Source organism: Lactuca virosa, chromosome 4, assembly GCF_052849685.1.
Source record: "Lactuca virosa cultivar CGN04683 chromosome 4, Lactuca_virosa_CGN04683_v6, whole genome shotgun sequence".
NCBI lineage: Eukaryota > Viridiplantae > Streptophyta > Magnoliopsida > Asterales > Asteraceae > Lactuca > Lactuca virosa.
The window spans coordinates 193,050,891-193,065,579 of record NC_136429.1 but is presented as its reverse complement, the minus strand read 5'-3'; the positions used below and the strand labels follow the sequence as shown (position 1 = coordinate 193,065,579).

The 14,689-nt window shown below is 35.6% G+C and overlaps 5 non-coding genes across 5 annotated transcripts; all 5 read left to right on the top strand.

Moving 5' to 3' along the window:
- Nucleotides 1-791: 791 nt before the first annotated feature.
- LOC145110663 (U1 spliceosomal RNA) lies at nt 792-954 on the top strand. Its single transcript, XR_013710026.1, has one exon. It is a non-coding gene; the product is annotated as a U1 spliceosomal RNA (small nuclear RNA).
- Nucleotides 955-2,948: 1,994 nt separating this feature from the next.
- LOC145110019 (U2 spliceosomal RNA) lies at nt 2,949-3,150 on the top strand. The gene has a single exon (XR_013709414.1). It is a non-coding gene; the product is annotated as a U2 spliceosomal RNA (small nuclear RNA).
- A 3,467-nt stretch (nt 3,151-6,617) lies between these two features.
- LOC145110596 (U1 spliceosomal RNA) lies at nt 6,618-6,781 on the top strand. Its single transcript, XR_013709963.1, has one exon. It is a non-coding gene; the product is annotated as a U1 spliceosomal RNA (small nuclear RNA).
- A 620-nt stretch (nt 6,782-7,401) lies between these two features.
- LOC145109973 (U2 spliceosomal RNA) lies at nt 7,402-7,597 on the top strand. Its single transcript, XR_013709367.1, has one exon. It is a non-coding gene; the product is annotated as a U2 spliceosomal RNA (small nuclear RNA).
- A 4,060-nt stretch (nt 7,598-11,657) lies between these two features.
- LOC145109972 (U2 spliceosomal RNA) lies at nt 11,658-11,853 on the top strand. The gene has a single exon (XR_013709366.1). It is a non-coding gene; the product is annotated as a U2 spliceosomal RNA (small nuclear RNA).
- Nucleotides 11,854-14,689: the final 2,836 nt, after the last annotated feature.

Below are 14,689 nucleotides of genomic sequence, written 5' to 3'. Positions count from 1 at the left end.
ATATAAGATAACTAAAATAATAACTCTCTGTTCTCCTTTTCCCTTTCCATATTTTTCTTTTTGGCCCCTTTTCTTTGAACAAAACTTGAGAACACAATGTAAAGGCATATATAGTTTTTAATTATCAGTTTTACTATTAGCAGAAATATAACTGATCCACAGTTTATACATGGAATATCAATTTTCAGCGAAATGGTCGAGTCGTGGTCAAAGATAAGGCGGTTTTATGCCATGGATGCGCACGGGTAGTTGTGTATAACAATACGTACGTGAAAAACTGTTAAAATAAGTGGCAATTTTTTTATGAAGAAAGAGGCATGAAATATTGATTAGAGCAAAAGCGTGACTGTACCTGAAAACTAAATATTGCAAAATAAATATTTTGCGTGAACGGACGATAAAGGAATTGGGTAGATGTAGCTGAGTGTCACTTTTGCAAGCCTTGAAGCACAACATCGTCCAAGGGCATCACCAAGATTTTTTGCATTGTCTTGAGAAGCATGGAGGTGATAGTCTGATATATAATATATTTTGTTTATTTAGTAAAGTAATAGCAGGGATGAAATGCAAGCAAGTATTATATGGGTTGATGATGAGTGTGGCAAGTTGTGTTTTTGTGATTAGGATATCTAAATAAGGTAAAGCAGGAAGTTAGAGATGTAGTACGGTAGAGGAGTATATCTAAGTTTGGCAAAGAATTAAGAATAGGAATCCATCCCACATTGGAGGGTGAAGAAAAGAAAACTGAAGGTAGTTGTTGCATAAAAAGTGAGGGTAGGGGAACGGAAAAGTCACTTACATGGATGGGGTCTTTCGGCGATCAAGAAGGTCCATGGCATAGGTTGGTGATCTCCATTGCACATTACGGAGAGGTGCCTGTCTAAGGTCGGCCCAAGTTGGTCGAACCTACGTCATAATTTGTGTTAGCGGGTCCTGCGTTCGCGCGGCCCTACCCATACTCTAGTTTTAAGATTATTATAAATAGGGAAAATGACACATACGTCCTATGAAGTTTCTAGGGTTTACCTTTTTAGTACCTAAACTATTTTGATGGCTTTATGAGGGAACCAAGTCCTTTTTGTCGGGTCGATTAAGTCCTTTTGGCCAAAGTGAAGGGGTCATCCGGTTACCCCTTTGCCACATTGGCATTTGTTGACCAATTCCCCTAAATTGACTTTGAATTTTTCCAATTTGTTGACCAAACTTACCACATCACCAACTGTGCTCTGTTTAAGTTCTTTAATTTGGAGAGTTCAAGGAGGCTTCTTTGATGGCGGTGCTTTTGAATAGCCCTCACTCCATCAAACCTTATTCATCGCAAAATCAAATCTCAAGGAAATTAGACCATGCTCTCGTTTGTCTCATTTGTCTAGCAGAAAATGTGAAAGGAAAAGGGGGATCAACGGCTTCAGAGGGGGTGTTTGTCTTTGAAGTCGACCGGTAAGGTGGAGGGTGGGACATAAACCGATTTCCGGAGATCAAGATTTTAAATCGACGTTGTAGAGACTGAAAACGATAACAATAGTCGTAGGGCAATCCCAAGTGGGAGTAGTAACTTAGAGCCTGCAACTACAACAAAGTTAACATAAAAGATGGAAATAGAGTCTAAAAAGTCAAACAAGAAATCGTTAGGTGATAAAATAGACACTGAAGATACATTCGATCCAGAAAAGAGTTTATCGGGTCAAGGAACTTCAAACAACAGCTCCGTATCTGGTAAATTAAGTGACGGAGTTAGCAACATTACAATAACAAATGGGAGTAGTAAAATGAACGAAAGAATGGATCTTGTTGAGAGTGGTAAGAGCAGTATGTATAGAGGAAGCACAAGCACCAATGTAAGTGATGAAAGCAGCTGTAGCGGTTTAAGCAACAGTGTGAGCAAACCGCATAAATCAAACAATTCAAGATGGGAAGCCATCCAGGCCGTTAGATCAAAAGACGGGGTTTCTGGTGACCTCTAGATTGTTGCCTTCCGGTCCGACCAACAGGAATACGAAGGGGAAAGTGGCAGATCGGTGATGGGAAGGCTGGAAAGATCGACAGAAGGAGGTGGGGAGGTCTATTTCCGGTGGCCTTCAACTTCGATTAGGCCATCTTCATGGCCGATATGGTGTTTGATGGTAGAAGCAGCTCACACATGGGTGTCTGTGGTGGTGTTGCTCGGCAGGAGGAAGAAGGGAGGGGCCTAAGTTTTGGGTATGTGGCACTCAAACCGGTTATAACAAGTCAAGAGCACTAAAAAGACAGGTAGACCACGAGTTTGTTCCCTCATAAAGTCACTTAAAAAGTTACGTGACTAAAAAAGTTAACCCTAAAAAGTTTATAGGGCGTATATGTCATTTTCCCTTATAAATATATATTTCCAAACGGACGTCTTGTCTTTGTTGGTGTATGTGATTTATATTATATAAGAGGGAGTTCAAAGCCAAAAAAGAAACCCATGCGTAATTTCTGTTGATTCAGATTTGGTTAGGCCCATGCGGAATTTCTGTTGACTCAGATTTGGTTAGGTTGCATCGATCATAGTCAAGTAACAAATCATCCCCATCATCAAGTGGTTATGAGGATAGGATACATATATATCTGTCTCTCCTTAGAAACCTTAAACCTGAAAATAACAAATAAATAGAATAGGTAACTTGGATTAGAAGCGGGTAAATTAAAAAAATTAATGACAAATATCAAGATTTCTTTGTGCTGCTGCGTTGGGTAGTCTCATGGTTTATAATTTATATTAATATTAACATATGGTAGCTATATTAATTAAGCAAATTAACCGATTGCAGTGAAGCCATTAGTTGAGTCGGTTGCATGCATGTGACTGGATGAGAAAATAAAATAATAATACCTGGGCAAAGTTAATGAGTCCCACATCGCCTCAAACAAAGCAAACAGAGAATGTTGAGTGGGTTCAAAAGGGAAGGCTTTTCGCTTAAGGAAATTTCATACCTTTCTCGGCCTTTTGGCTAAGATCAAGTGTAGTATCTGTTCTTATCAGTTTAATATCTGATATGTGGGCCATTGTCCCACTCGATATTAATCTTATTTTTTATTGGGAAAGATCCGTCACAATAGCTTGCTATTTGGGTCTTTGAGTGTGGCCTTGGCCTTGGCGTTGCACTATTGCCTTGGCATGGCGCACCCCTCCAAATCCAAAGTTTAAGCTTAGCTTTTCTAATGCATCCGTGCTGGCCACTTCCACGCACTAAAGTTATAAGCACTTAAGGAGAGTTGCAGCAGGTACCATTGACCCTTGTAGTTTACCATGATTAATTAATAATCCAGATGACTTGTACGCTCCATGCCTGAGGCCATCCCACATACCCTGCACCAAAGAAAACTGAGCAAGAACCAATTCAGTTTGTGAGTTAAAGAAAACTATGGTATTAACATCAATAGCAAGAACCAGTTCATTTTTCCAACTGCAGGCTGCCCAAAAATGCTAGATAGAGTTGCCATGCATATCACTGATTGCAGCAATCCATACTATCAAAACCTCACAAAAAATGATAAAACAAGTATAAATTCACAAGGGATGCATCATGCATGGGAATCGATTCGTCACCTTCAACGCCAAACTCTTCCATCAGGTTACCATTCGTCCGGTATTCATTCCCCACCCTTGCTATTATCAAAACGACACAATCATTTCACCCATCAACTAAGAAACCAGGATCCCGTTTCGTAAAGTAATGAAGATTTTGTGGCTATTGAGTTCACCAAAATGTCCAAATATGTAAAACCGGGAGTTTAACTGCAAACCCGGTGGAACATATGTCATACAAGGTCCTCATATCAAGTATAGAGCTTCACGACTAAAAATAGAGAATCATTAAAAACGATGGACGATCAAGACAAAATCTTAGTTGTCTCTTTGAGCCTAAGCCTGAGATATAAGATACAAAGTTGAGCAGGTTGTGCCAAGCCTCTGGCATTGCAACTACATTATTGTCGATTATCTAATTATAATTTTCACAAATAATGCCAGAGAACGATTTTGGTAAGTTTTTTCGATTTCAAATAAAAATTTTCCAAACGATTTCAAACACATTTTTTTCGATTTTGGTAAGTTCAAACATAATTTTTTTCGATTTCAAACACAACTTTTTCGATTTCAAACACAATTTTTTCGATTTTAAACTAATTTTTTGACCAGCACCCTTTCAATTTTGTTAAGTCTTCTTTGTGTTTTTACGAATTTACCCCTGCCCATGTCACTTCCTCCGAGATTTTCCAATTTATCATAGCTGAACGAGTTCCGCAGAGACCCTTCCTATGGAAATCATGGTCATTTTATGATAGTTGCAATTTTTTGGTCATTTTCTTCAACCACACCTTCTTTTGTGGTCATTTGTTGATTTTCCCTACTTTTTTTTCTCTTAAATTGCCAATAATTTTACCTATAAATATGTTTATACTCCGTTCCTTAAAAACATTTATTTACCCCAACTGTTCTTTTGCTTAATAAATCTACACTATACTGTACATAGGTAAACTCTACAAAAAAGTATTTTCTTTAATGAAAGTGTGTGTGTCCAAAAACACTACCTACATATCGCACCCCTATACATGCTTGAAAATAACTTTATAAACCATACCAAAAGCCCTAAAAAAATCCCTAGAATAAGTCTAAGTGTCTATAAAATGAATTGGTATGGTCATATAAATTCTATACAACCTTTAAATAAATTGGAATGTGCATATCAAAGCCCCAAACAAAACCCATCGTTTGCCAAAATTTTGCATGGCTTGTAAAATGATGTATAAGCTGTAACATATATGGTCGTACCAAATCCATTAGGTCTTACATATTTTGAATAGGTTTCACATTGTCTTTAAAACACCTTGTAAAGTTGTACCAAAGGTGTTGAGACTCTCTCTCTCTCTCTATCTTTTATTTTTTTCAAAAATAATGGTTGTTGCCCATTTTCAAGATTCACACTCTTTTTAGTCGACTTAGGGACCAATTTCAATATTTAAGAACCCTCATAGGATACTGGAAATATTGATCCAAAACAAATTTCTACCTGCAATAACACAAAAATCATTAAATCTAACAATTTCTTCATTTTTCAACATCTTAGCACATCTAGTTACATTCCTCAATAGATTTAGCAATACATTCAAATCAAAAATCGAAAATCTAAATGTTTTCCAATCGATTCTTCTACCATTAGAGACAATATCTCTAACTGATTATCAGTCTCCCTAGATATTTGATCCAAAATTTGGTGATTTACTCTATGTATTAAGCGGCATATTTGTCAAACATTTTTGCACATACAAGGATTATATTAAATTATTAGGATGAAAATTGATCTATTTGGTCTTAAAAAATATATTTTGCATCCATTGGGGGCGATAAGGAGTATAATAAGACATACACCATACTCAACATCAACAAAGTTGGTAAAGGTTAGTTTTAAAATGGTTTCAAATACATATGCTTGTTGTCCCATGAGAATTACAAGCTTTCAATAGGTTTGGATAAATTTAACGAATGAAATCATGCTTTGTTCACCTTAGCTAATGCATAATCATTTGATGGCAGAGTTAAGAGATTTTGCCGGAACGTTTTGGTTTAGCCAGCAATAGATGGATTTGGTTGTTTCTGATAGTGATTATTGTATTTTACTGTTTCTAACAATTGTATGGTATTTGTGATGTTGAATACAAAGTTATCAAATTATAAGCTTTCTTTCTTTTACCTGAAACTCTAGAACATTATGAAAGGTCGGATTCCTTATATTCTTTCCAACAATATAAGATAAATAAAATAATAACTCTCTATTCTCCTTTTCCCTTTCCATATTTTTCTTTTCGGCCCCTTTCTTTGAACAAAACTCTAGAACACAATGTCAAGGCATATATAGTTTTTAATTATCAGTTTTACTATTAGCAGAAATATAACTGATCCACAGTTTACACATAGAATTTCAATTTTCAGCGAAATGATCGAGTCGTGGTCAAAGATAAGGCGGTTTTATGCCATGGATGCGCACGGGTAGTTGTGTATAACAATACGTACGTGAAAAAGTGTTATCATAAGTGGCAATTTTTGTATAGAGAAAGAAGCATGAAATATTGATTAGAGCAAAGCGTGATTGTACATATAAGCAACATATATATTGCAAAATAAATATTTTGCGTGAAGGGACGATAAAGGAATTGGGTAGATGTAGCTGAGTGTCACTTTTGCAGGCCTTGAAGCACAACATCGTCCAAGGGCATCACCAAGATTTTTTGCATCGTCTTGAGAAGCATGGAGGTGATAGTCTGATATATAATATATTTTGTTTATTTGGTAAAGTAATAGCAGGGATGAAATGCAAGCAAGTATTATATGGGTTGATGATGAGTTGAGATTGAGTGTGGCAAGTTGTGTTTTTGTGATTAGGATATATATAAATAAGGTAAAGCATGAAGTTAGAGATGCAGTACGTAGAGTTGTATATGTAAGTTTGGCAAAGAATTAAGAATAGGAATCCATCCCACATCTTATATGTAAGTTTGGCAAAGAATTAAGAATAGGAATCCATCCCACATCGGAGGGTGAAAAAAAGAAAAGTGAAGGTAGTTGTTGGATAAAAAGTGAGGGTAGGGGAACGGAAAAGTCACTTACCTGGACGGGGTCTTTGGGCGATCAAGAAGGTCCATGGCCTAGGTTGGTGATCTCCATTGCACATTACGGAGAGGTGCCTGTCTAAGGTCGGCCCAAGTTGGTCGAACCTACGTCATAATTTGTGTTAGCGGGGGCCTGCGTTCGCGCGGCCCCTACCCATACTCTAGTTTTAAGATTATTATAAATATATATTTCCAAACGGACGTCTTGTCTTTGTTGGTGTATGTGATATATATTATATAAGAGGGAGTTCAAAGCCAAAAAAGAAACCCGTGCGTAATTTCTGTTGATTCAGATTTGGTTAGGCCCATGCATAGTTTCTGTTGACTCAGATTTGGATAGGTTGCATCGATCATAGTCAAGTAACAAATCATCCCCATCATCAAGTGGTTATGAGGATAGGATACATATATACCTGTCTCTCCTTAGAAACCTTAAACCTGAAAATAACAAATAAATAGAATAGGTAACTTGGATTAGAAGCTGGTAAATTAAAAAATTAATGACAAATATCAAGATTTCTTTGTGCTGCTGCGTTGGGTAGTCTCATGGTTTATAATTTATATTAATATTAACATATGGTAGCTATATTAATTAAGCAAATTAAGCGATTGCAGTGAAGCCATTAGTTGAGTCGGTTGCATGCATGTGAGTGGATGAGAAAATAAAATAATAATACCTGGGCAAAGTTAATGAGTCCCACATCGCCTCAAACAAAGCAATCAGAGAATGTTGAGTGGGTTCAAAACGAAAGGCTTTTCGTTTACGGAAATTTCATACCTTTCTCGGCCTTTTGGCTAAGATCAAGTGTAGTATCTGTTCTTATCAGTTTAATATCTGATATGTGGGCCATCGGCCCACTCGATATTAATCTTATTTTTTATGGGGAAAGATCCGTCACAATAGCTTGCTATTGGGGTCTTTGAGTGTCGCCTTGGCGTTGCACTATTGCCTTGGCATGGCGCACCCCTCCAAATCCAAAGTTTAAGCTTACCTTTTCTAATGCATCCATGCTGGCCACTTCCACGCACTAAAGTTATAAGCACTTAAGGAGAGTTGCAGCAGGTACCATTGACCCTTGTAGTTTACCATGATTAATTAATAATCCAGATGACTTGTACGCTCCATGCCTGAGGTCATCCCACATACCCTGCACCAAAGAAAACTGAGCAAGAACCAATTCAGTTTGTGAGTTAAAGAAAACTATGGTATTAACATCAATAGCAAGAACCAGTTCACTTTTCCAACTGCAGGCTGCCCAAAAATGCTAGATAGAGTTGCCATGCATATCACTGATTGCAGCAATCCATACTATCAAAACCTCACAAAAAATACAAAAAATGATAAAACAAGTATAAATTCACAAGGGATGCATCATGCATGGGAATCGATTCGTCACCTTCAACGCCAAACTCTTCCATCAGGTTACCATTCGTCCGGTATTCATTCCCCACCCTTGCTATTATCAAAACCACACAATCATTTCACCCATCAACTAAGAAGCCAGGATCCTGTTTCGTAAAGTAATGAAGATTTTGTGGCTATTGAGTTCACCAAAATGTCCAAATATGTAAAACCGGGTGTTTAACTGCAAACCCAGCGGAACATATGTCATACAAGGTCCTCATATCAAGTATAGAGCTTCACGACTAAAAATAGAGAATCATTAAAAACGATGGACGATCAAGACAAAATCTTAGTTGTCTCTTTGAGCCTAAGTCTGAGATATAAGATACAAAGTTGAGCAGGTTGTGCCAAGCCTCTGGCATTGCAACTATATTATTGTCGATTATCTAATTATAATTTTCACAAATAATGCCAGAGAATGATTTTGGTAAGTTTTTTCGATTTCAAACAAAAATTTTCCAAACGATTTCAAACACATTTTTTTCGATTTTGGTAAGTTCAAACATAATTTTTTTTCGATTTCAAACACAACTTTTTCGATTTCAAACACAATTTTTTCGACTTTAAACTAATTTTTTGACCAGCACCCTTTCAATTTTGTTAAGTCTTCTTTGTGTTTTTACGAATTTACCCCTGCCCATGTGACTTCCTCCGAGATTTTCCAATTTATCATAGCTGAACGAGTTCCGCAGAGACCCTTCCTATGGAAATCATGGTCATTTTATGATAGTTGCAACTTTTTGGTCATTTTCTTCAACCACACCTTCTTTTGTGGTCATTTGTTGATTTTCCCTACTTTTTTTTCTCTTAAATTGCCAATAATTTTACCTATAAATATGTTTATACTCCGTTCCTTAAAAACATTTATTTACCCCAACTGTTCTTTAGCTTAATAAATCTACACTATACTGTACATAGGTAAACTCTACAAAAAAGTATTTTCTTTAATGAAAGTGTGTGTGTCCAAAAGCACTACCTACATATCGCACCCCTATACATGCTTGAAAATAACTTTATAAACCATACCAAAAGCCCTAAAAAAATCCCTAGAATAAGTGTAGGTGTCTATAAAATGAATTGGTATGGTCATATAAATTCTATACAACCTTTAAATAAATTGGAATGTGCATATCAAAGCACAAACAAAACCCATCGTTTGCCAAAATTTTGCATGGCTTGTAAAATGATGTATAAGCTGTAACATATATGGTCGTACCAAATCCATTAGGTCTTACATATTTTGAATAGGTTTCACATTGTCTTTAAAACACCTTGTAAAGTTGTACCAAAGGTGTTGAGACTCTCTCTCTCTCTCTCTATCTTTTCTTTTTTTCAAAAATAATGGTTGTTGCCCATTTTCAAGATTCACTCTTTTTAGTCGACTTAGGGACCAATTTCAATATTTAAGAACCCTCATAGGATACTGGAAATATTGATCCAAAACAAATTTCTACCCGCAATAACACAAAAATCATTAAATCTAACAATTTCTTCATTTTTCAACATCTTAGCACATCTAGTTACATTCCTCAATAGATTTAGCAATACATTCGAATCAAAAATCGAAAATCTAAATGTTTTCCAATCGATTCTTCTACCATTAGAGACAATATCTCTAACTGATTATCAGTCTCCCTAGATATTTGATCCAAAATTTGGTGATTTACTCTATGTATTAAACGGCATATTTGTCAAACATTTTTGCACATACAAGGATTATATTAAATTATTAGGATGAAAATTGATCTATTTGGTCTTAAAAAATATATTTTGCATCCATTGGGGGCGATAAGGAGTATAATAAGACATACACCATACTCAACATCAACAAAGTTGGTAAAGGTTAGTTTTAAAATGGTTTCAAATACATATGCTTGTTGTCCCATGAGAATTACAAGCTTTCAATAGGTTTGGATAAATTTAACGAATGAAATCATGCTTTGTTCACCTTAGCTAATGCATAATCATTTGATGGCAGAGTTAAGAGATTTTGCCGGAACGTTTTGGTTTAGCCAGCAATAGATGGATTTGGTTGTTTCTGATAGTGATTATTGTATTTTACTGTTTCTAACAATTGTATGGTATTTGTGATGTTGAATACAAAGTTATCAAATTATAAGCTTTCTTTCTTTTACCTGAAACTCTAGAACATTATGAAAGGTCGGATTCCTTATATTCTTTCCAACAATATAAGATAAATAAAATAATAACTCTCTATTCTCCTTTTCCCTTTCCATATTTTTCTTTTCGGCCCCTTTCTTTCAACAAAACTCGAGAACACAATGTCAAGGCATATATAGTTTTTAATTATCAGTTTTACTATTAGCAGAAATATAACTGATCCACAGTTTACATATGGAATATCAATTTTCAGCGAAATGGTCGAGTCGTGGTCAAAGATAAGGCGGTTTTATGCCATGGATGCGCACGGGTAGTTGTGTATAACAATACGTACGCGAAAAAGTGTTATCATAAGTGGCAATTTTTGTATAGAGAAAGAAGCATCAAATATTGATTAGAGCAAAGCGTGATTGTACATATAAGCAACATATATATTGCAAAATAAATATTTTGCGTGAAGGGACGATAAAGGAATTGGGTAGATGTAGCTGAGTGTCACTTTTGCAGGCCTTGAAGCACAACATCGTCCAAGGGCATCACCAAGATTTTTTGCATCGTCTTGAGAAGCATGGAGGTGATAGTCTGATATATAATATATTTTGTTTATTTGGTAAAGTAATAGCAGGGATGAAATGCAAGCAAGTATTCTATGGGTTGATGATGAGTTGAGATTGAGTGTGGCAAGTTGTGTTTTTGTGATTAGGATATATATAAATAAGGTAAAGCATGAAGTTAGAGATGCAGTACGTAGAGTTGTATATGTAAGTTTGGCAAAGAATTAAGAATAGGAATCCATCCCACATCTTATATGTAAGTTTGGCAAAGAATTAAGAATAGGAATCCATCCCACATCGGAGGGTGAAAAAAAGAAAAGTGAAGGTAGTTGTTGGATAAAAAGTGAGGGTAGGGAAACGGAAAAGTCACTTACCTGGACGGAGTCTTTGGGCGATCAAGAAGGTCCATGGCCTAGGTTGGTGATCTCAATTGCACATTACGGAGAGGTGCCTGTCTAAGGTCGGCCCAAGTTGGTTAGGCCCATGCATAGTTTCTGTTGACTCAGATTTGGATAGGTTGCATCGATCATAGTCAAGTAACAAATCATCCCCATCATCAAGTGGTTATGAGGATAGGATACATATATACCTGTCTCTCCTTAGAAACCTTAAACCTGAAAATAACAAATAAATAGAATAGGTAACTTGGATTAGAAGCTGGTAAATTAAAAAATTAATGACAAATATCAAGATTTCTTTGTGCTGCTGCGTTGGGTAGTCTCATGGTTTATAATTTATATTAATATTAACATATGGTAGCTATATTAATTAAGCAAATTAAGCGATTGCAGTGAAGCCATTAGTTGAGTCGGTTGCATGCATGTGAGTGGATGAGAAAATAAAATAATAATACCTGGGAAAAGTTAATGAGTCCGACATCGCCTCAAACAAAGCAAACAGAGAATGTTGAGTGGGTTCAAAACGGAAGGCTTTTCGTTTACGGAAATTTCATACCTTTCTCGGCCTTTTGGCTAAGATCAAGTGTAGTATCTGTTCTTATCAGTTTAATATCTGATATGTGGGCCATCGGCCCACTCGATATTAATCTTATTTTTTATGGGGAAAGATCCGTCACAATAGCTTGCTATTGGGGTCTTTGAGTGTCGCCTTGGCGTTGCACTATTGCCTTGGCATGGCGCACCCCTCCAAATCCAAAGTTTAAGCTTACCTTTTCTAATGCATCCATGCTGGCCACTTCCACGCACTAAAGTTATAAGCACTTAAGGAGAGTTGCAGCAGGTACCATTGACCCTTGTAGTTTACCATGATTAATTAATAATCCAGATGACTTGTACGCTCCATGCCTGAGGTCATCCCACATACCCTGCACCAAAGAAAACTGAGCAAGAACCAATTCAGTTTGTGAGTTAAAGAAAACTATGGTATTAACATCAATAGCAAGAACCAGTTCACTTTTCCAACTGCAGGCTGCCCAAAAATGCTAGATAGAGTTGCCATGCATATCACTGATTGCAGCAATCCATACTATCAAAACCTCACAAAAAATACAAAAAATGATAAAGCAAGTATAAATTCACAAGGGATGCATCATGCATGGGAATCGATTCGTCACCTTCAACGCCAAACTCTTCCATCAGGTTACCATTCGTCCGGTATTCATTCCCCACCCTTGCTATTATCAAAACCACACAATCATTTCACCCATCAACTAAGAAACCAGGATCCCGTTTCGTAAAGTAATGAAGATTTTGTGGCTATTGAGTTCACCAAAATGTCCAAATATGTAAAACCGGGTGTTTAACTGCAAACCCAGCGGAACATATGTCATACAAGGTCCTCATATCAAGTATAGAGCTTCACGACTAAAAATAGAGAATCATTAAAAACGATGGACGATCAAGACAAAATCTTAGTTGTCTCTTTGAGCCTAAGCCTGAGATATAAGATACAAAGTTGAGCAGTTTGTGCCAAGCCTCTGGCATTGCAACTATATTATTGTCGATTATCTAATTATAATTTTCACAAATAATGTCAGAGAACGATTTTGGTAAGTTTTTTCGATTTCAAAGAAAAATTTTCCAAACGATTTCAAACACATTTTTTTCGATTTTGGTAAGTTCAAACATAATTTTTTTCGATTTCAAACACAACTTTTTCGATTTCAAACACAATTTTTTCGACTTTAAACTAAATTTTTGACCAGCACCCTTTCAATTTTGTTAAGTCTTCTTTGTGTTTTTACGAATTTACCCCTGCCCGTGTCACTTCCTCCGAGATTTTCCAATTTATCATAGCTGAACGAGTTCCGCAGAGACCCTTCCTATGGAAATCATGGTCATTTTATGATAGTTGCAATTTTTTGGTCATTTTCTTCAACCACACCTTCTTTTGTGGTCATTTGTTGATTTTCCCTACTTTTTTTTCTCTTAAATTGCCAATAATTTTACCTATAAATATGTTTATACTCCGTTCCTTAAAAACATTTATTTACCCCAACTGTTCTTTTGCTTAATAAATCTACACTATACTGTACATAGGTAAACTCTACAAAAAAGTATTTTCTTTAATGAAAGTGTGTGTGTCCAAAAGCACTACCTACATATCGCACCCCTATACATGCTTGAAAATAACTTTATAAACCATACCAAAAGCCCTAAAAAAATCCCTAGAATAAGTCTAAGTGTCTATAAAATGAATTGGTATGGTCATATAAATTCTATACAACCTTTAAATAAATTGGAATGTGCATATCAAAGCCCCAAACAAAACCCATCGTTTGCCAAAATTTTGCATGGCTTGTAAAATGATGTATAAGCTGTAACATATATGGTCGTACCAAATCCATTAGGTCTTACATATTTTGAATAGGTTTCACATTGTCTTTAAAACACCTTGTAAAGTTGTACCAAAGGTGTTGAGACTCTCTCTCTCTCTCTCTATCTTTTATTTTTTTCAAAAATAATGGTTGTTGCCCATTTTCAAGATTCACACTCTTTTTAGTCGACTTAGGGACCAATTTCAATATTTAAGAACCCTCATAGGATACTGGAAATATTGATCCAAAACAAATTTCTACCTGCAATAACACAAAAATCATTAAATCTAACAATTTCTTCATTTTTCAACATCTTAGCACATCTAGTTACATTCCTCAATAGATTTAGCAATACATTCGAATCAAAAATCGAAAATCTAAATGTTTTCCAATCGATTCTTCTACCATTAGAGACAATATCTCTAACTGATTATTAGTCTCCCTTGATATTTGATCAAAAATTTGGTGATTTACTCTATGTATTAAGCGGCATATTTGTCAAACATTTTTGCACATACAAGGATTATATTAAATTATTAGGATGAAAATTGATCTATTTGGTCTTAAAAAATATATTTTGCATCCATTGGGGCGATAAGGAGTATAATAAGACATACACCATAATCAACATCAACAAAGTTGGTAAAGGTTAGTTTTAAAATGGTTTCAAATACATATGCTTGTTGTCCCATGAGAATTACAAGCTTTCAATAGGTTTGTATAAATTTAACGAATGAAATCATGCTTTGTTCACCTTAGCTAATGCATAATCATTTGATGGCCAGAGTTAAGAGATTTTGCCGGAACTTTTTGGTTTAACCAGCAATAGATGGATTTGGTTGTTTCTGATAGTGATTATTGTATTTTACTGTTTCTAACAATTGTATGGTATTTGTGATGTTGAATACAAAGTTATCAAATTATAAGCTTTCTTTCTTTTACCTGAAACTCTAGAACATTATGAAAGGTCGGATTCCTTATATTCTTTCCAACAATATAAGATAAATAAAATAATAACTCTCTATTCTCCTTTTCCCTTTCCATATTTTTCTTTTCGGCCCCTTTCTTTGAACAAAACTCGAGAACACAATGTCAAGGCATATATAGTTTTTAATTATCAGTTTTACTATTAGCAGAAATATAATTGATCCACAGTTTACACATAGAATATCAATTTTCAGCGAAATGGTCGAGTCGTGGTCAAAG